At 38.1% G+C, this 26,071-nt stretch overlaps 1 pseudogene; it reads right to left on the bottom strand.

The window, feature by feature from the left end:
- Positions 1 to 12,951: 12,951 nt before the first annotated feature.
- Positions 12,952 to 13,978, bottom strand: LOC102262228 (annotated as a pseudogene).
- Between the last annotated feature and the right edge of the window lie 12,093 nt (positions 13,979 to 26,071).

Raw genomic sequence — 26,071 nt, 5'->3', positions numbered from 1 at the left:
GCAGCCTCAGTGCCAGTGCAGAGGAGGCTTTGGAAAGGGTGGTGGTGAGGAGAATGCTTCCGACTCTGGATACCCAGTGAAACTGCTGTCAGGAGGAGCCTTTCTAGGGCTGGCAGGAAAACACGGCAATGAGTGAAGAATAATGTCTCAAAATGAAGAGGTTGGTTTTTGGTTTTGTTTTTTTTCTCATCAGCAAAGTGTGAGTATTACCTAACCCACAGACTTTGCAAGAATTAATTGAAATAAAATTCCAGAAATCGTATAATGGCCGGGCTGAACTGGATAGGTTGGTTGAGCATGAGCGTGGTCCTGTGCACGGAAAGGTTGCAGGTTCGATTCTAGGTCAGGACACATACCTGGGTTTCAAGTTGGATCCCTGGTCGGGGCTCCTAAGGAAGGCAACTGCAGGGATGTTTCTTACATTGATTTTTCTCTCTCTCTATCCCTCTCCCTTCCACTCTCTAAAAATCAATGGAAAAATAAACTAATGCCATATCTACAAACGTGGATAATCTAAAAAAAAGGGGGGGGGCCCTAACCGGTTTGGCTCAGTGGATAGATCATCCGCCTGCGGACTGAAGGGTCCCAGGTTCGATTCTGGTCAAGGGCATGTACCTTGGTTGGGAGTACATCCCCAGTTGGGGGTGTGCAGGAGGCAGCTGAACGATGTTTCTCTCTCATTGATGTTCCTAACTCTCTATCCCTCACCCTTCCTCTCTGTTAAAAAAATCAATAAGATATATTTAGAAAAAAAAATAAAAACAGGGTAAAAGAGTTTGAATATGTACTGTATAATTTAAAGCATGTAAAAAAATATAACTTTTTAGGGGCATATATGTTATTTATACTAATAAAAGAGTAATATGCTAATTAGACCAGACATCTTTCAGACATCCATCCGGACGTCCTTCTGGACAAAGCCACGGTGGTGGGGGCCGAGGCAGAGGCCATTACGGGCAATCAGGCTGGCAGGGGAGGGCACTTAGGGGCAACCAGGCCAGCAGGGGAGGGCAGTTAGGGGTGACCAGGCTGGTAGGGGAGGGCAGTTAGGGGCGATCAGGCTGGCAGGCAGAGGCAGTTAGGGGTGATCAGGCAGGCAGGGGAACAGTTAGGGGCGATCCAGCTGGCAGGGGAGCAGTTAGGGGTTGTCAGGCCAGCAGACAGAGGTGCTTAGAGGTGATCAGGCAGGCAGAGAGGGTAGGGGCGATCAGGCAGAGGTGGTTAGGGGTGATCAGGCAAGCAGGGAAGCAGTTAGGGGCATCAGGCAGGCAGGCAGGTGAGCGGTTCGGAGCCAGCGGTCCCGGATTGCAAGAGGGGTCCCGGATTGGAGATGGTGCAGGCCGGGCTGAGGGACCCCTCCCATGCATGAATTTCATGCACCGGGCCTCTAGTATCATTATAAAGGTCAGTGCTCTATAAATATCAAAATCAAAGCCATAAGAAGGATATCACTTTCTCTGTATTGTGGGTTAGATTCTGGTCTAGCACATGTACCACGGTTGCAGGCTCAATCTGCCGCCCTGGTGGGGGCACCTGCAGGAGGCAACCAATCAATGTTTCTCTCTCACATGGATGTTTTTCTCTCTCCTCCTCCCTTTCACTCTCTAAAAATCAAAGGAAAAATATCCTTGGGTGAGGATTCACAACAACAGAAAAAGAATAATAAATGTTAAAAAGAATAGATGATACAACAGTCTTCAAGAAAATAAACTTTTAGAATTAATAAAGGGTTCAATGAGCTATGCATATAAAACAGTCACTTTCCTTTCTACAGCAATAACCTATTGGTAAGTGTAAGGAAAAAAATCTCATTCACAATAACAATAAAAATTACTGTCATTCTCAACAACAATAAAAATTATGAAATACCCAGGAATAAACAAAAGATAACAAGTGTAAGACTCATACTAAGAAAATTATAAAAGTCTAATGAAGGACATGAAAAAGAACTAAATTCTGCATGACAGACTCATGTTGGTAAAGATTTTTACTGTATCTTCAGGGGTCATTTATAAGCTTAGTGTAATTCTACTCAAAATTATATTTTTTCAAAATTAGAGACAAATAAATTACAGATTTATCACAAATTTAATAAAAATAATAGCTACAATTTTTTAATATTTATTTATTTATTTATTTATTTATTTATTTATTTATTTCTGTTAATCCTCATCCGAGGGTATTTTTCTATTATTTTTAGAGGGAGTGAATAGAGAGGGAAAGACAGAGAGAAACATCGATGCGAGAGAAGCACATCGATTGGTTGCCTCCTGCACAAGCCGTGGCCAGGGCCTGGGCCAGGGAGGAGCCTGCAACCAATGTATGTGCCCTTGACAGGAATCAAACCTGGGACCCTTTGGTCTGCAGGCCGATGCTCTATCCACTGAGCCAAACCTGCGAGGGCAATAGCTATAACTTTTTAAGGATTTACTATGAGCCAAGCATTGGACTAGGTTCTTTAAAAGTATTTGTTTTAAATCCTTGGAATGAGTTTTTTTTAAAGAACTTTTTAAAAGTTTTTCTAAGTTAATTTCAGAGAGGAAGGGAGAGGGAGAGAGAGATAGAAACATCAATGATGAGAGAGAATTATTGATCAGCTGCCTCCTGCACGCCCCCCACTGGGGATTGAGCCCACAAACTGGCCATGAGCCCTGATCTGGAATGGAACCTCAACCTCTTGGTTCAAAGGTCAACGCTCAACCACTGAGCTACGCTGGGGCTGGAATGACTATTTTTATGCTTATTTTACAGATGGGGAAATCAAGGCACAGAGAGTAAAAGTGACTTGCCCACCGTCACACAGCTAGAAATTAATAGAGCAATGATTCAAATATAGCCTTTCTTATTTCAATGTCTGTGCTTTTCAGTGCACGAAATTCGTGCATGGGTAGGGTCCCTAGAGACTGCTTTGCCTGCCCAGGCCTCCATTCCCCCGGCTGCCTGCCAGCCGGGGCCTCCCTTCTCACCTGCCTTGGCCTGGCACCACCCGCTCACCTGCTCCACCATCCCACCCCGGTCCCGCTCTCATCGGGGCCCATTGGGGCCGGCAGCACCTCCACTGCTGCCTCCTGCCAGCGCCATGTCACTGACACCAGCCATGTTTCGCGCTGCCCCCTGGTGGTCAGCACACATCTAACTCCCAGTAGGTCAAACACCTGCCCTGGGGACAATTTGCATATTAGCTTTTTATTATATAGTATACATTTTGTGAAATGATTACCACAAATTAATTAACATATCCTCTCCTTCCAGTTACCTTCTGTGTCTGTGTGTGCCTACACATGCACGCATTCATGCACACATGTGCATGTGTGGTAAGAACACTTGAGATCTACCATTAGTCACTATGGGCCTTGTCTATTTAAGTGTATAAAAATTAAACCATAAAAGTATCAGGAAAAATATATAGGAGAGGTTTTTGCATTTTGTTTTAGTCATGGGGTGGAAGGTCTTTATTTGCTTGCCATCAGAGCCAGGCAATAACAAGGAAAAACCTAACAGTTCAGCTTACAAGAAAATGTAAAACTCCTGTGTAGGAATTTAAAAGACACCAGAAACAAAGGTAATAAAAATGACAATCAGGAGTAATGTTTATAATGTTTATGTTTATGACAAATTATTTCTAAGCTTATGATGTAGAAAGCTCTTACACATCAATTTAAAAATAACAACAACAAAAAACATAAACAGGAAGTTCACAGAATAAACTTACAAAATATCAAGAAACAAGAAGATACTAATTTTATCAAAATCAATACAATTTAATGTTATGGAACCCTTTAGTAATATAAGATATATGGAGTGAAAAAATAAAGTTACAGAGTACTAGGCAAAGTATGATCCAAATCTATAATAAATTTTAAATGTGTGCACATTGTGCTTAGAGTTTGAAAGGGTATACACTAAACTGTTAATAGTGAGAATTTAGAGGAGTAGGATTATAAGGAAGGGGAAGGTAAAGTTTCATTTTCTGTTGCATGTGATTTTGTACGGGGTTTTTTTTTTGCAATGTGCACATGCTTTAATAATTCATATATAATTTTATAATTATTATTTTGTCCTTTTATTTAATTTATTGGGGTGACATTGGTTAATAAAATTATATAAGTTTCAGGTGTACAATCTATAATACATTATCTGTATATTGTATTGTGTGTTCATCACCCCAAGTCTAATCTCCAAATTTAATAATAATATTGATTAGAATTAGTGTATATTAGAAAATCTACAGAATCACATGGAACTGTAATATAGTTGGAAACTGACAGCAAATAGAAAGATTGGGTTTTCCACAATAGGAATGGCCTCTGATGGTTTCATGATCTAAAAATAGCACAGGCCAAATTAGAAAGGTTTTTTTTTTTTATTGTTTGTTACTTTTGTAAATACACCTAAGTTAGATATTCAGTTCCTACTTTGACACGGTTCTCTATTTTTACCAGTTCACAACACCCCCCGCACACCCTGCCTCCACCCCTATTCCAACTCCCTGCCCCATTGGTTCCTTGTTAGCAGCATTCACTTTCAGAAAGATTGTAACATTACTGAAAGAACACCGAAATACAATTCTGCTCACCATTAATCCTTGTATTCTCCAGTGCTCCACAGAACAATCGCTTCTCTATTTCATTCATTGCTTCCCTAACCACAACTTGCACATATTTGCAGTCAATCGGAGAAGTAATTACTTTTGTACTTTGAACACCACAAACCAACTCTTATTTCCACTAGACACAAATATCAATTAAGCATAAAATTCCATTTAAGCTTGAAGTGCCGCAGAACCTCCCACCAAAAAAAGTCCTATTCTTTAACAGGATTTCAGGCCTCATTTTTTGTTTGTTTGTTTTTGTTTTTGTTGTTTGTTGTTTTTTAAAGGGAGAAAAAGCAGGAATCACTTCAGTTTAAATTGTCCTATTTTTCATCTTTGGAGCATTTTTGGTGCAAAATAAGATAAGAATTTGCATATATATATATATATACACACACATATATATGTATACATATATATATATATAGAAAATGATGCCCCACATTTTTCAGTAGCCCAAAAGATGTCTTTTAAGAAGCAGATTAAAATTACCATTTGAAGACTACTTGGATAATAATGGCAGAAACCCTTTCAAGGTAAATGAGGGTTGGTAAGGATTAAATCTGCAAATATAAGAAACTTTGTCCTTGTGATTGATTTTACTGCAGCACACTATTATTTGAAATGTATATGCTAATAGAAATCAAATATTGGAAACTAAAAGTGAACATCAGATTCCATTGTGTAAGTAATCAAATATGTTATCCTAGAATTGCTTTTCAAATACTTACATTTAACAAAATCCACTATCCTGCCAAATACAAGAGAATAATCCTAAACTAATATTGTATGAAGATATTTTGTCTCAGGAAATGGTCCTCCCTTTACTGCTCCAAGTTGAGTTTTTCTCATAATAATCTGTTTTTAATTTGAAGTTGTGTATGTGTGTGTGTGTGCATACATGTATACAATACAGTCACACAGAGACAAATGCCCACATACCTGATACAGACAAGGGAGCTGGTCCTTGACTGGCCTGTCTTCCTTCGTTTATTAATAAAACTTCTAATCACACACCAGAGCCTTTAATCTTGAACTTTGAAAAACAAAATACATTCATCAAGGTTTGAAAAGTAACACCCAAGAAATGCATTTCTAAATCCTTTAAAATAAACAAATTAAGAGTCCAAGAATAGGAATCCAAGGAGATTTAAATTTGAATTAGCTTAACTACTTTTGACAAGTTTACACATGAAAGACACCAAGATTGTATGTACTACTTGCTGCCTTAAGAAGTTTCATTCTGTCTGTGTATATAAAAAGTTTCGGCCAAAGTTAAATCAATCTCCTCTTCTGATTTTCAACATTAGACAAATACCCAGCCCCCCTTTTTTTGAACCCTGCTTTCAGCCTGACTTTTTCCCCAATTGAAATTCAGGCCCTCAATGGTTGGTTTTTCTTGGTTCTAAATGTTGATAAAAAAGGGTTTTCTCCACTCCCTCAATTTGATGTGACAGGCTTCTGACATGAATAATGGAAGCATTTCTTTCACAGGCAAATCAACTTAATTTAGCAAGCCTTTATACTCTCAGTGGGCAAGCCACAATCCCAGAGATTCCATGAGAGCCTTTAAGTTAGACGAAATCTTTAGAATTTGCAGAAAATGTATAAAGTAAACAACACTTATTTTGTCACAATACTTGAATAACTTTTATGCAGGAGTTATAGATGAATATATTACTTCTTAATCAGATCTTGTTTTACAAGCAATTTGTGATGAACCCTCCAAGCTCAAGAGAAACTAGCCCTTGGTAAGAAAAATAAGAGAAGTCTTTACACAAATAAATTGTAATGCCTGGAAATTGAAAACAAAACACAACAAAAAGCTGAGAAAACAAAAAACAAGCACCCGCTTCTGCCCCCCCCCCACAAAAAAAAAGACAAATAAAAATCAAGGTACATATATCTTGTAGGGCCAAATGGAGTTTATAACAGCATTAGAGAGGAACTATTTTGAACAATCCTTTTAATCAGAACCTTAGAAAACTGAAACGGCAGCACTTCCTAGCCATCAGAGTAATGGAATAGATTCTACAATCATTTCTACCTCCAAATTCAGGACACATTTATTTCCCTGAGAACATTTCCGAACATAAAGAAGGCATGTTAATAATGCATTAGTGAAAGGGATCAGAGTCATAAGAATAAAACTAGGACATATGTCTTGGAGTTGACCATTGAAGAATGATTTAAATATGAAGGCAACAAGGCTTGGTGTGCAACAGATAGTGCATTAAAACAGTCTCTAACAGAATATGGCTGTTGGCATTTGCCCTTTGGCCATTGGTATCATTTATATAATGGGGAGATGGGGGAAATAAGGAAAGAACATAGGACTGGGAATCTGGAGCCTTGCTCGCAACTCAGCCAGAAAATTTCCTGTGACCTTAGACAAGTCCTTCCCCTCTCTGCACCTCTGATTCCTCTCTGTTCATGAGAAGGTAGAACTAGGTAATCTCTATATCCATAGCCTGATTACATAAGTCTATAGTGATAAAAGTACTAGAGTATGACATATAATTCCTATGCCTTAAAAAACACTTGCAACTCTGTGAGTGGGGCTTGAACAGGTTCAGTGGATCTACCTTGAGCTTCCTCTGGCCGCTTTCCATAATTTACTGTTTCTGAATATATAAACAATGTGCTTGCACCTGCAAAGAAATCCACAGCAACTGAGATGGGGATTTTTTATAGCAAAAACAGTTCTTTTTATTCTAAACTGTTTTTCTTATTACCAACTTCTGACAATATTTATAAAATGGTAAATGATAATTGAGAATTTTACCTACGTGCACACTTTTTCAGTATTCTTAATGTATTATACTTTTTGCACACATATAAAATATAATTCATCCCAATAATATACTTTTCCAATAAAGACAGCTTCTGATAAGCCAGTCAGGAAAAGATAAATATCACATGATCTCACTCATTTGTGGAATATAATAAACAACATAAACTGATGAACAAAAACAGATCCAGAGACAGAAGCATCCATCGATCAGACCATCAAACCTCAGAGGGAAGGGAGGGGAGGGTGGGGGTAAGGGGGAGAGATCAACCAAAGGACTTGTATGCATGCATATAAGCTTAACCAATGGACACAGACACCAAGGGGGTGAGGGCATGAGTGGGCGATGGGGGTTAATGGGGGGATAAGGACACATATGTAATACCTTAATCAATAAAGAAAAAAAATTTTAAAAAGACAGCTTCTGTTTTACTTTTATTCAAAAAAATTTATAAAGACATGTTCAAGCCAAAAATAACTGGCTTCCTTAATGTTAGACATTTCACATTATATTTCAATCTCAATTTACATGTTAAGGTAAATTAGGAGGTAATTAATTGTTCCAGTAAGAAAAAAGATGCTCTAAATTTTAAAAAATAATAAACCCTTAACTACAGTGAACTATTTTCACATAAATATTATTTCAGAAAATAAAGGACCATGTTTTTTTAAAAAAAATAATTATTCTACACATCTTTATTCCCTCTTTCTTTCTCTTTCTCTCTCTACCCTCTCTCACAATTAGCTAATCAGCCAGTTAGGGGTTCCAACAATTACAAATGTCAAGGAAGGGAGAAAAAAAGAAAAATGGGAACTTAGTCAAGGTAAAAGAAAATCTTTTTCCTTTATAGGGTGTCCACCATTAACCTCTGAAGAATTGTACTCTACCTTGATGGATTTGTTATTCCCAGTCTCAACCCCTCCCACCTTCTTTCTCTATTATAACTGTTAGGTCAGTTAATTGGCTGATTAAGAATACCCTAGAATTTTTATTAACTGGCAATTAGAATTAGACCCAAGGCATATAGGATCCTTTCTGATTGGGAGTGTCACTTGAGTTACAAAGATTAATAAAGTCAAGTTGATTGAAATTCTGGTTTGGATCATTTAGCCTTCTTTTATAGGTATTTTAGAATCATCCATAGCTTTAATATCATCTCAGTTGCTTTCAAACCAAACTGCACTCATTTGAGAGCAGCAATCATTTAGTCTCCAAATAAGAAAAAAAAAAAGTACATCTGGCAATATTTTATATGTACAAACCCCAGAGGTGTTTCCATCTGCGATTATAGCAATTCTCATATTTTATTCACAACATTCTTATTTTCTTTCTATCCAGGTCCATTCCAATAGAAGATTCAAGCTCTCCATTCACAAAGCCCACAGGAGTATGCTATATGTCATGTTTTAATCCCCCTGGCCTAGTTAAATTCTCTCACATTCTCTTTCCATTTATAGGCAAGGCAAATGCTCCCTTGCAATCCAAAACCAGTTTGTGTTATAAGAAAATGGGATATTTGCATTAAAATTATGACCCAGTGAAACAGAATTGGGCATATCAATAATAACATGGACAAACAGCTGCAGAATGTATATATGGTATTGGGAGGGCAGGCCTAGAAAAATCCAATAGTGAAACCTAATATTCTTGAATCAGATAAAGCCCAAGTCAAAATTCTGACCAGGTACTGAAACGTGTGACCTTGGGTTAGTAACTTAGCCTGTGTAAACTTTGTTTTTTTTCATCTGTAAAATGAGGATAATAACAGAAGCCATCTCATAGGTTTAATGAGAAAATTAAGAGATAACACATGACACATAGTAAGTGTTCAATAAATAACAGCTATTATTGGCATAACTGTCTCTCCTCTTCCCATTTACTGGCTGATTGAGTAAACCAAGAGGCTTAAGGGAATGTTTGCTCTTCTGTAGATAAATTCTGAGAACATGGGAAAGCCTATAGGACAAGAAATCAAAGATCAAAATAATATAAGTGAGTGAAGGATAGAAAGAGTTTGATCATTGAAAACCCAGGGTTGGGAAAATGTAATATTCTTAACAATGTAACACTCCTAGGTCTAAGTTAGGTTGATAGGACTGGGGAGGCCACGGACCTGTCAAACTGCTGAAGTCTTCCAGTTATTCACAGAACCTGCTACACCTTTGGAGTGAGGCACATGGAAAATCACACCAGAAAATTCAGTATCCTATGGTCATACAGGTTAAAAGCATGGACTATGAAGCCAAACTACTTGGATTTTAATCTCTGCTGTTACTAGATGTTTGACTAACCTAGGCAATGTAGTTGTGCCTCTCTGTGCCTCAATTTCCTCCTCTATAAAATATGAGATAATATTAGGTTCTAATTTAAAATCCATGTTATAAAAATTGTTTAATATTTTTAAAAATCTTAGAAGAGTGCCAGACAAAAATGAGTTTTATAGGTTTTGTTAAATAAAATCTGTAATGTACTGTAATTCACTTTGCCCTCATGTCACTGGCATCCTGGCCTCCAACTGGCACATGTTTAAGAGTCATGGTGATGTATTTGATCCTTGTACCAGCTTTTCAAGGTGGAAATCAGATGACCAAAGGCCAAAAAGGGAAGTCAGTTATGGAGCCAAGAGTCCAAAAGCCAGTACTCACTTTTCTCATTTTCTGATTTCATACCCCACTGACACACAGTAACATATAGTATCCATCATCTTTATTAGTCCTTTAAACTGAGATGAAAAAGACAGGGAGCAGGTCTAGCAGGTCTTCCCCAAAATTGGAAAGGTAGTGAAGTCTATCTTTGAACCTTAATTTTCTGCGAGCTCCCCCTCATCTCAGAAGTTGCTTTCTCCATTCCCTCCCACAAGCTAATGTTAAATCCACTCCTTTAAAAAATACAAATAGAAATACAGAATGTTAGACTTGGAAGGTCCATGTCCAACTTTTATGCCCTCATAAAGATGAAGTCACTGGTGCCCATATAAGGGAAGTGACTTTAGTGAAATAATCAAATTCATTTATTTTCCAGTCTCTTCAGATTTTGCATCAAGTTGCATTTAGAAAAGAACAATGAACCACTCTCATTGGAACATTTGCCATTTGGATTCTTTGTAGTTTGGCATGCCTTCTAAGAGTTCAAGCCAAATGCCACTTCATGAGTTCTGATGTGCTGTTTGCATGGGGCATTCCAATGCAAATCAAGTGTCTTGGTCAAAACATCTTGGTCTTGTTCTTCTCCCAGATTTGCATCACTAATATATGCAAGTGCCATATAGTCCAAGGGCATCTGAGGGGTAAAACTACATAAGAAACATTGCCCTTTAACAGTTCTGTTTTCTCAAAGGAAATTCAGTTTACTATGGCAAATTTCCCCAAAGTAAGATTTTTATCCCAATTGTGAACCTGAAGGATTGTTAATCACATAACCAACAAATAAGTGCTGTGGATGATGTGTAGTAGCATGGAAGAAAAGGACAGGTAGAATTTAGAGATTAAAAAACAGATTGTACATGGTGACTATAGCTGATAATTGTATAATTGAAATTTGTTCAGATAAGTAGAACTGAAATGTTCTCCCACATATGAAGAGGTAAAAATGTTTGGTTATGATGTGTTAAATAACTCAATGAAGGAGGAATTCTTTCACAGTGTATAGTTTCTCAAATCATCCAGTTGTACACTTTCAATATCTTACACTTTTATTTGTCAATTATATCTCAATGAAGCTGGGGTATGGGAGAAAGAAAGATACTGATGAATCTAGCCTTCCCTTCATTTTATATATGAAGAAACTCAAGTCCAGGAAGGCAAGTCACAAAGCTAGTTAGGACTAGAACAAGGTTGTATTTTGCCCTGCACAATGTTGTATTTTGCCCTGCACAATGTTGTGCACAAATTTCAGTTTATGTGTAAGTCCTTCAGCAATAAATATATGACTTGAAGTGAGGTGAATCATGTTATCACAGGACATACTATTGGGATTTAGTCTTACTTAAAATCACAGTCCCCTCTGTGTTAAACATATTGCTTTCTTTTTGTGGACAGAAAAATATTATAATTTCAGTAAAGCCTTTTCAGGAATTCTGAGTATGGGAGATGGTTGTTGCTAGAGAATGGTAATAATAGGTCAAAATAGCATGCAAATCCTCTATATGTCAGAACAAAAACTCCCTAGAAATATTTACTCAGCACTCTACCTTTAATCATTTGAAAATGCTTGATAATATTCAATTAAAAGGGGGCTGTTTTTAGAGAACCATACTGCATTTTGAAGAATCCACTCTTATAGCATTTTAATAGTACACTTCTCCCCCTAATTTTCTTAGTTATCTGCTGATATTTATTTGCCAATGAAAATCATACATTAACATTGCAGTTTGGAAGAAAATGAGTAACATTTCTTGCTATGTTATAGGTCAATAGTTACAGCTGAAGTTTCATTTCTCTCCCATTAAAATTGCTTATTTGCCTCATCTTGATGTGTATCAAATGGTAATAAGATACGGAATATATAAGGTTGTGACCCATGCCAGTCGGTTTTGCTGTTTCTAGGGTTTTCTTGTTAATTGGTTGCATTGTATGTCAGATCATATTCTTCCATGCCATTGTTTTAAGGCTGGTGGTCCTTCAGAACACCATTGTAAAGAGAACTAAAAGGAGTTTCACCAAAATAAGGTTAGAATTGAAATTTCCTAAAGGCAGAACAATGGTTTTTGGTTTTGTGGTTTGGAAAATAAAAGTGCATTCCATTCTGTGAAACCCCTTGAGTATGAAAAATATTCTTTTACCAGGAAAAAAAAAGGGGGAACTACTCAATTTGTAATTCTGCACTGATTTCAAAGGTTTCGGGTTAGAACACAATTCTGGAAATAGAAACTAATATGAAAAAATTATTCTAGCTTATGTCAAATAATGAACTGCCCTATGGAGCTATGTATACTTGACTTCACCTAATAAATGTCCACCTCAGCTGTTGGTTGTAAACCAATGGCATATTTGTTTTCTGATGTGAGTAATCCCCCTCTAATTTATTGTTAGGTTGGATTTTTGTTCATTCAATTTCTTAATAGAAAGCTAGTCATCATATCCTTATCTCTCAGCATTTGAAGGATAGGACTTGGGAAATGCAGAAAAGGAACAGGGGCAAAGTATGGACACTGGCCAGGAAGTCAAAAGACCTTGGTTGAATCCAGCTCTATCACTTACTAGCCAAAGGACAGTGGCCAAGTTAGCATATCTTTCTGGGCCTCGGTTTTCTTGCCTGTAATAATATCAGATAAAGAAAATCTATATATATAAAAGCCTAAGTGACTGTTATGACTGGACAACCGGACAACCTGATGACTGGCCGGTAGCTATGATGTGCACTGACCACCAGGGGACAGATGCTCAATGCAGGAACTGCCCGCTGGTGGTCAGTGCACTCCCACAGCCAAATTCCCGTGGCCAGCCAACCTCCTCCTCAGCTTACTGTAAGTATATTTTTGGAAAAATCAATACATAGCATAAGAATCACAATCACTGTTTTTTGTTTCCTCTTGTATTATCTTTACGTACAAAGACTCTTCCAATGATGTCACCTAGAGATCATTTCACCCACTTGTTTGGCCACCAGTCTCTTGTCTTTTTCTTCAGCAATGGTGAGGTGGATACCCTTTCTACAGGGAAGAAAAATCCATGATTTGTTACTTTTGCAAAAAATGAAAATGTTAGAGAACCATGTAGCAAAGCTGTTGTCATTGGCATCTTTCCCATGAACCACATCAAAAGAACCAGAGTATCTCTCTATTGGTGATTACACCAGTTCTTCCAACGGTTATCTCCCTTGGTCACCATTCTTTGGTTACCAGTGTCAAATTTGATGAAATCAGTAATTTTTCCAATCTCCAAATATGAATGGTGTCATTCACCTTGATGAGGGGATCAGAGTAGCGGATGATGCAAGCATCATGGGTCACCAGATGAAGGATTCCTTTTATACCCACAAAGATCTGTCTCACTTTGCACAACTTGCACTTGGCCTCCTCAGGTGTAATCTGATGAACAGCAAAATGACCCTTGGTGTCACAGATCAGATGAAAATTCTCTCCTATCTTGTCAATACTGATGACATCCATAAAACCAACAGTATAGTTTATACCAGTTTTTTTAAAAATATATTTTATTGATTTTTTACAGAGAGGAAGGGAGAGGAATAGAGAGTCAGAAACATCGATGAGAGAGAAACATCAATCAGCTGCCTCCTGCACACCCGCCACTGGGGATGTGCCTGCAACCAAGGTACGTGCCCTTGACCGGAATCAAACCTGGGACTTCTCAGTCTGCAGGCCGACGTTCTATCCACTGAGCCAAACTGGTTACGGCTATACCAGTTTTGACCTTGCCATCAATCTTAATAAACTGCTACATGTAGATCTTCTTTACTTAATCTCCTGTTAGGGCATACTTATGTCTGTTCCTTAGGAAAATTATGAGAGGGAGACATTCGCTCAGCTTGTGGGGATTGGCAGTTGGATGAGGAGCAACACACTGGTCAGTTTATCCATAATCCAATGCTTTTGTGCTGCAACAGGCTTCAGATGCTTCTTAGGACCACGAACCATTGCTGCACTAGGCATGGAAAAAGCCATAATCCACTAAGTGAAATCAGCCAGAGAAAGATAAATATCACATGATCTGATGGAATATAATGAACAACATAAACTGATGAACAAAAGCAGATCCAGAGACAGAGAAGTATCAATCAGACCATCAAACCTCAGAGGGAAGGTAGGGGAGGGTGGGGGTAAGGGAGAGAGATCAACCATAGGACTTGTATGCATGCATATAAGCCTAACCAATGGACACAGACACCAGGGGTGTGAGGGCATGAGTGGGGGGTAGGGGGGCAATGGGGTGATAAGGGCACATATTAATACCTTAATCAATAAAGAAATTTTAAAAAAAGAAAGAGCCATAATCCTTTTCCTTGAAGCAAAGTGGTTGATGATCTCAGATATTGCAACAGAGATTCCCATTTTAGATATACCTGAGTATAGCCATGTTGTTAAATCCCTTAAAAGAAGTCAGTGTACTTGAGTTATCATAAGCTTCCATCCCAATTGGAAACTAGGTCCATCTAAGACAATGTTGTCCAATACAGGAGCCACTGGCCACCTGACTGACACTATACTTTCCGTCCGGAAGACAAAACAGGCTTGTTAAGCACATGAAATGGGCCAAGACTGAATCGAGATATAATGTAAATATAAAACATACACCAAATTTAAAAGACTTAATATGAGATTTAAAAAATAATATAAAATATCTCATTAGTAATTTTTATATTAATTGCATATTAAAATGAAAATATTTGGATATATTGGGTTAATTAAAATATATTATTAAGCCCTGGCTGGTTTGGCTCAGTGATTGAGCATTGACCTATGAACCAGGAGGTCACAGTTCGATTCCAGGTTAGGGCACATGCCGGATTGCAGGCTCGATTCCCAGTGGGGGGCATGCAGGAGGCAGCTGATCGATGATTCTCTCTCATCATTGATGTTTCTATCTCTCTCTCCCTCTCCCTTCCTCTCTGAAATCAATAATATACATATATATGTTAATGAAATTAATTAATATTTTTCTTTTTCTAATGTGGCTACTTAAAAATTTAGAATTATATATGAAGCTTGTGTTATATTTTCATTGGCCACTACTAAAATTGGAACCACCTTTTATTAAAAATAGAAAAAAGCTCTGCTGGCATGGCTCAATGATTCTCTCTCATCATTGATGTTTCTATTTCTCCCTCTCCCTTCCTCTCTGAAATCAATAAAATATATATGTTATTGAAATTAATTTACCTTTTTCTTTTTCTAATGTGGTTACTTAAAAATTTTGAATTACATATGGAGCTTGTGTTATATTTTCATTGGACAGTACTAAAATTGGAACCACCTTTTATTAAAAATAGAAAAAAGCTCTGCTGGCATGGCTCAATGATTCTCTCTCATCATTGATGTTTCTATTTCTCCCTCTCCCTTCCTCTCTGAAATCAATAAAATATATATGTTATTGAAATTAATTTACCTTTTTCTTTTTCTAATGTGGTTACTTAAAAATTTTGACCTCTCTGAAATCAATAAAAATAAAAAATAAAAATAATTTTAATTAAAAAATAAAAATAGAAAAGAATCTATCCTTCAAATAATCGAAACCCTAATAATTCATATATATAGCATCTCCTCTTGAGTCAAATGGGACCCCTAAAACCAAAGGGCTATGTCACAAAGCACTGTTAAAAGCCCACAACTTCGTCTATGAAATATCTGAGTCACTATCCAAGCCAAAAATAGGAGTTCTGGATAAAGGACTTCCAAGCAGAGAAGAGAATTATAAAAATTTCAAGAGTTACAACTAAATTTTAAAAAAGGCATTCTTGAAGTTCCTGAAAAATAAACCCTCAGTATTGACCAACTTAACTTGTGCTGACAAGTTTGGTTGCCACAAGAAACCAAAATAAACTCCAAATGCTTTGCATGAGGTAGCACAGTGCCTTCCATCCTAACAATGTTTGCTGAATTGAATTGAATTTTGTAGAGGTTGTCTAATTGGATTTGATCTCTTTTCAAACTGAAGTCAATGAACCAGGGTATGTCCATACACAACACTAAAGCTCTCCACTGAGTCTATTAACATGTATTGAGGGTGGATACCATGCTGTCTTGGCCATTTTATAGTGACTACTGGATCTTTGCTAAAGCTCTAGTGGCTACAGGGCAGGATGGAGGTATAAACTTGAACTTGTTTGTAATAAATACCTTATTATATCCATGTTTTCACCTAAAGCAGGAGGGCTCCTATAGCATGGCCCCTGAGGATGGTATCATAACAGAGCCTCTGACTATCACACACACCTGCAATAGTTAAATTTGATCATTCATGAAGATGTGGGTTCTATGTATAAGGCACATATACCATATGAAATTGGAGTAGTAAAAAGAGACTTTAAGGAATAAGATCTTATTAATTAACTAGATGAGGGGGGAATCCTTTCATAATATATATAATACATAAAATCATTATGTTGTATACTTTAAATATATTATAATTGTATTTGCTAGTTGTACTTCAATTTAAAAAGAAATAAGTAGAAACAATTTTTAAGCAAAGGGAATGTAAACTTCTGAAAGATTTGTGCACCGGGCCTCTAGTTGCATATAACTCCACTTAAAACATGAAAAGCCCAAAATGATATAAACAAGTCTATTCAGTTAATTCAGTGAAATATAAAAAGAAAAACATGAAACCCAGCCATTTGACATTATGGAAACAGACTAAGCAGTTGACTGATCAATCTATTTTCAACAGGTGTGTGGATATCGTGATTGCACACTTAGTCTGTGGCTATTGCCTTAAAAGAGACAAAAATCTGATCAGATAAAGTGGAGATGGTTACTGTGACCCAGCAACCTCTGTTCAAACTTTATCCATATTGAGACACTCTTACACTGGGTTATTTTGAATGAGACCCACATCTATTTATGTATTTTCCTAGTTTTATTACCTCCTTGTGCACCATTGAGCCATTTTTGAGGAGATAAGCCATTATTACAATGTTGTCAAGTTCCTGATCATTTTCTAGTTCAAATCCTTGTTCATGCTGTTTGCTAAGTACTTGTTCCCTGTGACAGCTTTCAGCCAAACAGAATACACTGAATGCTGCATTCCAAACCATTCTGTCCTGCTGGGCTCCAAGTGAAACAAGCTCTTCAAACTCCATCATGTGAACTTTACACAAGGAACAATCTCCCTCAGACAATTCCATTCAAAGATACTATCCATGAAACTGGGACTCAGCAAAGGGGTGACATTACAGGATTCCCCCTCTGGACAGGCTCATGACCACCAAAGTTGTATTTAAGAGGCTCCCACATGGTTTGGCACATGATTTTCATAATGAGCTAACATTTCCCCCAAACTTTCCCATTAGCTTCCAATTTAGCATATTCACACTTAAACACAAAGTCAGGTACCTATGTCAAGAAAGGCTGGAATTTCAAGAAGTAAAGTCTGAGAGACTTGCAGGCAGGGTTTGTATTAGGGGTAGAAGAGTAAATGAAAGACATACTATAAAATAAATATGGCACATAATACATATGTGGTTTTTTGGCAACATATTAGGAATCATAGACACACAAAGTATTATATGCAACCAAGAGGCCAGAGTAGCAAAAAAAGAGGAGGGGTGGTAGAAAGATAGAAGAAAAAAGACAACAAAAAAGTGAGAAAAGTTAAGGGAAGTAGATTTCTATTAAATGTCTTAAGGAATCCAAGATGGTGGTGGATTAGGTAAAATTTACACTCACCTCGCTCCAGTACCAAACTGGAATTACAACTAAAATATAGAACAGTGAATCTGAATAACCACTGAAGACCACTTGAACACAAGTCTTATAACCAATGATTTACAGAAGAAGCCACATCAGGAATGGTAGGAACGGTAGAGACATAAAAGGGGCTGGCCCCACACTCACTTGCTGTGGCTGAGAATTCAGAAGCATCTCAGCTTCAAACTCTCCCCCTGAGGAACATGGGGTCTCAACCCCATGCAGGGTTCTCCAGCCCAGAACGTCAGAGCTGGCAAGAGGAGCCCACATAATATCTGGCTGTGAAAAGCAACAGGGATTCTGTCTGCCAAGGAGAGATGGGACTCTGCTAGAAACCCAAGCACCCTGTTAAAGGGCCAGTGCACAAAATCTCATTCACAGCCATTAACCTGGGATCCAATGAAGGGTGAGCAGCTCTAAGTGGAATAAACTCATGTGAAGACAAACTGGGTAGTGTGGTTCCAGGTAGAGAGTTGAAGGACAACCACCAGGGTCCCTGTGCTGAGTCCATTTCCCACAGTGTGCACAAACACCATCTTTCTTAAGTACCAGCACACATATGATATCCTCAATATGGTATCAGCCTGGGGAAATGCAATAGTCCACCCACCAGACTCCTAGTCACCCCACCCTGCTGAACTCAAGCACTGCAAAGTAGTCAGCTGCCTGAACTCCTAGTGTAGAGGTCCAGGCAGACTCAGGAGGAGTTAGTAACTAAGTTGTGTGATTCTGGGGCAGGGGCAATTCTCCCCTTCTTGCAAGCCTGGCTGGCACAGTGCCCCACAATAGATCCACTAGTCCCATGTTCCCAACACCTGGCAGAGCACTTGAAGTCCAGCCAAAATGGGGAAAAAACTGTGTTGTGTGGCTCTAGGACAGAAATCCATTTTCCCTCAAAAGCCAGACTGGTGCAGAACTCTCCCTTCACATTAAATTTTGGTCTGTGTGAGCCTGATGAACTCTACTAGCCTCATCCTGATGGTTCCCTGAGACCCTACCCCACCACAAAAATATGAGGGCACTCAGTTTCCATTGGTATACCCTGGGACTTTTGCTGAGTAGCCTCAGAACTAGCACTGGCAACAAGTTTGAATCTATATCAATCTGGTGAACACCATTTGCCCCTACACAGTGAGTCACTGAGAACCTACCTCAAACAACTCACATACCAAGAGAGGCTTTTTCAATGACTAAGCCTAACAGGCAGCTGGCAGGTGGAGGCAGGCAAAGCGGATCTTGGAGTGCCTTGGGTGTTTTGCTAACCTGCTCCTGGGCTTGGTGCTAGTGGAAGCCAGGCTTGGTGCACACCTTGGCCTTCCCATGCATACTAACTGTGGACTACTTCCAGAAGCAACAAACCTGGCAGCGGACTTCATAACATACCAGAGCAGGACCAATTAGCTCAACAAGCAGCATAACCAAAAAGAAATTTTGGCAGGCACCAGACCCTGATAAGGCAAATTCCATTTCAGGTGGTCAGTACCTGCACAGCAGCTCATACACTGTGGTTGGGGTCAGTCCTCACAATCAGCCAGCCTAAGGGTATTGCCCACACACAGAGAGGCAAACTGCAATCAATGGTATAAAACTAGGAAGCAATTACAGATATATGACTGAAAAACACACAAACACACAGAGGCTAAATAACATGTGGTTAAACAATAAATGGGATAATAATGAGATCAAGGGGGGGGGGGAAGTACCTTGAGACAAATGGAAATGGAAACATGACAACCCAAAATGTGTGAAACACAATGAAAGCAGTCCTCAGAGAAAAAGTCATCATATTGCAGACATAACTCTAGAAATAAAAATCTCAAATAAACAATCTAACATTACACTTAAAGAAACTAAAAATAGAGCTATAGTCAAAGCCCAAAGTGACTTGAAGGAAACAATTATAAAGACCAGAGAGAAAATAAATTAGAGTTTTTAAAACAATAAAAAAGATGGATGAAACCAAGAACTGTTTTATCTTATTTATTACATTGATTGGGGTGATATTGGTCAACATGAACATAGAGGTTTTATGGGTGGATTTCTATTACAAAAACTGTACATTGCACCATGTGCCCACCACCCAAAGTCAAATCTTCTCCTGTCACCTCATATTAGGACCCCTTTTCCTCCAATCCCCTTCCCTCTGGCAACCACCACTCTGCTGACTGTAAGAACTGGTTTTTTTAAAAAAGATAAATGAAATTGATAAAACTTTAACCATACTCATCAAGAAAAGAACAGAGGATAAAAATAAATGAAATTAGAAATGAAAAAGAAGTAACAACTGACACCACAGAAATACAAAGAATTATAAGAAAATATTCTAAACAACTATATGCCAGAAATGGGACAATCTGGAAGAAATGGATAAATTTCTAGAAACACAATCTTCCAAAACCGAATCAAGAAGGAACAGAAAATCTGAACAGACCAATTACAACTAATGAAATCAAAGCAGTAATCAAAACTCTCCCAACAAACAAAAGTCCTGGACCAGATGGCTTCCCAGGTGAATTTTACCAAACATTCAACAAAGAACTAACATCTATCCTTCTCAAACTATTCCAAAAATTTAAGAGGAGTAAAGACTCTCAAGTTTATTTTAAAAGGCCAGCATTATTCTAATTCCAAAACCAGATAGAGACACTATAAAGAAAGAAAATTATAAAGCAATATCACTGATGAACATAGATACAAAAATCCTCCACAAAATATTAGCAAACCAAATCAGCAATACATTAAAAAGTTCATACACCATGATCAGGTAGGATCTATTCCTGGGATGCTAGATAGTTACACTTTCTGCAAATCAATTAATATAAAACAGCACATAAACAAAATAAAGGACAAAAATCATATGATCATATCAATAGCTATATAGAATACATTTAACAAAATCTACAGCCATTTATGACAAAAACTCTCAGCAAAGTGGGAATATAGGGAACACACCTGAACATAATAAAGGCCATATCTGACAAATTCACAGCTAATGTCATACTCAAAGGGGAAAACCTGTTTCCTATAAGATCAAAAAAAAAAAAAGATAGTTTCACTACTCTTATTCAACCTAGTTCTTGAAGTCCTAGCCACAGCAATCAGACAAGAAGAAGAAATAACAGGTATCCAAATAGGAAAGGAAGAAGTATAACTGTCATTATTTGCAGATGACATGATACTGTATATGTATATATAGATATAGAACCATAAAGATTCCATTGAAAAACGAAGAAGCAGTGGAAAAGCAATTATCTACAAGGTAGTACCCATATGACTGTCAGCTGATTTCTTAGCAGAAACTGTGCAGACCACAAAGGAGGGACAAGAAATATTCAAAGTGATGAATAGCAAGGACCTACAACCAAGATTACTCTACCCAGCAAAGCTATCATTTAGAATTGAAGGTCAGATAAAGAGCTTCAAAGACAAGTAAAAGCTAAAGGAGTTCATCACCACCAAACCGATATTATATGAAATGTTGAAGGATATTCTTTAAGAAGAGGAAGAGGAAGAGAAAGAGGAAGAACAAGAAATCAAAAATAGGAACAACAAACTGGCAATAAATACATATCTATCAACAATTGCATTTAAAAATCAAAATAAACAACAAGGAATCTAAAGAACAAAATAAACTGATGAATAAAATAGAAGCAGAGGAATGGAAACATGGAACAGATGACGAATCTCATGGGGAGGGGGGCAGGAAGAGATTAACCAAATATCTTATATGCATTATTTGTGGACACAGGCAATAGGGTGGTGAAGGCCTGGGGTGGGGCAGGAACGTGGTGGAGGGAGCAATGAAGGGAAAAAAGAGGGACAGCTGTAATACTCTCAGCAATAAAGATTTTTTTTAAAAAAGAAAAAACACTAGGACTGATAAATGAATTCTGTAAAGTAGCAGGACACAAAATTAATATTCAGAAATAAGTTGCATTTTTATACACCAATAATGAACTATCAGAAAGAGAAACTAAGAAGACAATCCCATTTACAATTGCATCCAAAAAATATGGAGGAGTACATTTAATCAAGGAGGTAAAAGAACTATACTCAGAAAATTATAAGATGCTAAAGAAAGAAATTGAAGAAGATACAAACAAATGGAAGCACAGACTGTGCTCATGTATAGGAAGAATTAATATAGTTAAAATGCCCATACAACCCAACTCCACTCCTATCAAAATACCAATAGCATATTTCACAGAAGTAGAAAAAAATAATTTAAAAATTTATATGGGACCACAAAAGACCCTCATTAACCACAGCAATCTTGAGTAAAAAGAGCATTGGAGAAATCTCGCTACCTGATAACAAACAATACTAAAAGGCCATAGTAAGGAAACATGCACGGTACTATCATAAAAACAAACATATAGATCAATGGAATAGAATATAGAGGCCAGAAATATACCCATGCTTATATGATCCATTAATATTTGACAAAGGAGGCAAGATCATACAATGAGATAAAGACAGTCTCTTCGATAAATGGTGTTGAGAAAGTTGGACAGATTCATGCAAAAAAAATGAAATTACACCATCTTCTTATAGCATATACAAGAATAAACTCAAAATGATTAAAGATTTAAATGTAAAACTCAAAATCATAAAAATCCTAGAAGAAAACATAGGCAGTAAAATCTGAGACATTTTCTCTTAGCAATATTTTTTTCTGATATATCTCTCGAGGCAAGGGAAAACAAAGGAAAAAATAAACAAATGGGATTACATCAAACTAAAATGTTTTGCACAGCAAAGGAAATTATCAACAAAATGAAAAGACAACCCACTGAATAGAAGAAAATATTCACCAATGATAAGGGATTAATATCCAAAATTTATAAAGGACTCATACAACTCAAGAAAACACACACACACAAAAGAATTAAAAGATGGGCAGTGGACCTGAATAGACACTTCCCCAGAGGACATACAGATTGCCAATAGACATGAAATGATGCTCAACATCACTAATCATCAGAGAAATGCAAATTAAATCCACAATGAATACACCTGAAATCTGTATAATTTTGTTAACCAGTGACACCCTAATAAATTAAATAAACATGAAAAAACACAGCAAGATATCACCTCACACCTGTCTAAGTGGCTATCACCAATAAATCAACAAGCAACAGGTATTGGTGAGGATATGGAGATAGAGGCACCCTCTTGCACTGTTAGTGGGAACACAGATAGGTGCAGCCACTGTGGAAAACAGTATGGAGGTTCCTCAATTTTTTTTAAATGGAGCCCTGGCTGGGTGGCTCAGTTAGTTGGAGTGTCGTCCTGTACATCCAAAAGTGTTCATAGCAGTGTTATTTACAATAGCTAAGATCTGGAAACAGCCCAAGTGCCCATCAGCAGATGAGTGGATAAAAAAGCTGTGATACATTTAAGAGAAAGAACTCTTACCATTTGCAACAGCATGGATGGACCTGGAGAGTATTATGCTAAACAAAATAAGCCAGGCAGAGAAAGATAAATATCACATGATCTCACTCATATGTGGAATCTAATGAACAAAATAAACCATTAAACAAAATAGATCCAGAGACATAGAAACATGGAACAGACTTGTGAATTCCACAGGGAAGGCGAGGGTGGGGGTTGGGGGAAAGAGATTAACCGGGGAACTTGAATGCATATAAGCATAGCCCATGGACACAGACAATAGTGTGGTGAAGGCCTGGGAGGGCCCAGTGAAGGGTGGAAGGTGTCAATGGGATAAAAACAAAAGGGACATGTGTAATACTTTCAACAATAAAGATAAATAAATAAAAATAATATAAAAGGTTGTAGGTTCAATTCCCAGTCAGGGCACATAGGTTTTGGTTTCGATTCCCAGCCATTGGTCTGGGTATGTATGGGAAGCAACCGATTGAGATTTCTCTCCTCTCTCTCTCTCTCTCTCTCTTTAGACATATCCTCAGGTGAGGATAAAATAATTAAAAATAGAACTACCATCCCTAACCAGTTTGGCTTAGTGGATAGAGCGTCGGCCTGTGGACTGAAAGGTCCCAGGTTCGATTCCAGTCAAGGGCATGTACCTTGGTTGTGGGCACATCCCCAGTAGGAGGTGTGCAGGAGGCAGCTGATCGATGTTTCTAACTCTCTATCCCTCTCCCTCCCTCTCTATAAAAAAATCAATAAAATATATTTTTTAAAAAATAGAACTACCATATAACCCAGCATTTCTACTTCTGGGTATATATCCAAGGAAACCCAAACAATAAAACAAAAGAACATATGCACCCCTCTGGTTATTGTAGTATTATTTACATCTAGAGGCCCAGTGCATGAAATTCTTGCACTGGCAGGTGGGGGGTGTCCCTTAGCCCGGCCTGCGCCCTCTCACAGTCTGGAACCCCTCGCTCCTTACCACTCACCTGCTTGCTGCTCCCTACCTCTTGGCTCATTGCTCCTTAGTGCTGCTGTGGAGGTGGGAGAAGCTCCTGCCACCACTGCTGCACTCACCAGCCGTGAGCCCAGCTTCTGGCTGAGCAGCGCTCCCCCTGTGGGAGCAACAGGATATTCTGCCGTTTGGTCGATTTGCATATTACGCTTTTATTATATAGGATAGCCAAGCTATGGAAGCAACCCAAGTGCCCAGTAATAGAAAAATGGGAATAAAAGGGAAGGTACAAAACAAGTCAGTCAGCGAAAGACAAATATCATATGCTTTCACTTATATGTGGAATCTAAAAGAAAATATAAATGAACAAACAAAACAGAAATAGACTCGGAGATACAGAGAGCAGACTGATGGATGCCAGATGGAAGGGCAAAAAAGGTGAAGGAATTGAGAAATACAGGTTGGTAGTTACAAAATATTCATGGGGATGTAAAGTTCAGCATAGAAAATATAGTCAATAATAGCATAATAACTATGTATGGTGCTTGGTGGATACTGGAAATATCAGGGAGAACACTGTGAAGGGTTTGTGTAATCCCACTATGCGTACAACTGAAACTGAAATACAAAATAATGTCAAATGTAAAAACAAAAAAGACTAAGATATTCTGCAGCTGGAATTGAAGGCTTTCTCGGCCTTCAATAAGCAGTACAGAACACACAACTGGCCGTGCTTCCTACCTGGTATGTTTTAAGGTGTGGGAGGGTGTGAGTGAGCAAAGGTTTTCCAGAGAAAATCCTTTTGAAGTAAACATCTCCACAACGCTGGCTATCTCCACAACACTGTCCCCAGAAAAAAAAAATCATCCTGCAGGGATATCCCATGCTATCTGTTCTCCAGTGTCTCACTGCTGGACAGCTAGGCAGCCTGCCAGACCAATCTTCCTAAAGTACAGATTGGGTGGTGTCACCCCAGTCCCAGGATAGAATTGAAAATACTGGGCCAGGCATTTGAACCCTCTATAGTCAATTTTCCCTGCTTTCCCTATCTCCCCTACCCAGCTCCTGTGATCCTCTGAACTCACTTTACCTGTTTTTCTCTCTCTCAAGTTTTGTTACATTCTTTTTCTGCTGACATGCCACGTGCTCTCCCTTCCTACCCATTTTTCTAGGCACAGTTAAAATGCCACTTCCTTCAAAAGCTGTGATCTTCTTGGTAACAAGGGCCTCTATCCTCTGAATTCCTTTGCACAGCACTTGGGTGCTTTTCATACAATCAAAAGTGCTTTCTTGACTACATTAATTTACCTTCCAAGCCAGGAGGTGCTCTTTGGGGGTAAGGATTGCTTTTACTTTTTTATATCCCTTCTTAGTGCATAGCACAGTGCCTCAATAACTACTTGTAGAATGACTCAATAGCAAGTTTTTATTCCACCAGGGAATTCACCCTTTTTTTTTCTTTTTGTTGTATTATCGTAATGCACTGGTCAATTATAAATCTACTCCAAAGGCCATGCTAATGAAGCTGAAACAAGTCTCTGATATGAACCAAAAGGCAAGGTACTCCTCTATCTGTGTTATGTGCTGGGTTTTCTCAGAGCTTAGGGAAATTTGGATGTTTTAGCTACCCCCACCCCTTCTATAACCTAACTCCCACCTCCTCCATTTCCATCCCATACTTCCTACCTTTTTCATCACCTCCACTCCACCTTACCCCTATTCAGAACCACTTTAGCCTTTTATGTGTCCCTAGGAGTTTCACTTCCAAATCCTTTCCATTCTTACCCTTCTCCCGATTTTCTTTCATACAAGAGGAGATAGATCATCATCAACAAATCAACAAATGACAAATGCTGGCGAGGATGCGGAGAAAAGGGAACTCTCGTTCACTGCTAGTGGGAATGCAAACTGGTGCAGCCACTGTGGAGAACAGTATGGAGTTTCCTCAAAAAACTAAAAATGGAACT

This window comes from Myotis brandtii, unplaced genomic scaffold, assembly GCF_000412655.1.
Source record: "Myotis brandtii unplaced genomic scaffold, ASM41265v1 scaffold654, whole genome shotgun sequence".
In the NCBI taxonomy this organism is placed as follows: Eukaryota; Metazoa; Chordata; class Mammalia; order Chiroptera; family Vespertilionidae; genus Myotis; species Myotis brandtii.
The sequence above is the reverse complement of the archived record's forward strand: the minus strand, read 5'-3'. Positions and strand labels throughout refer to the sequence as shown.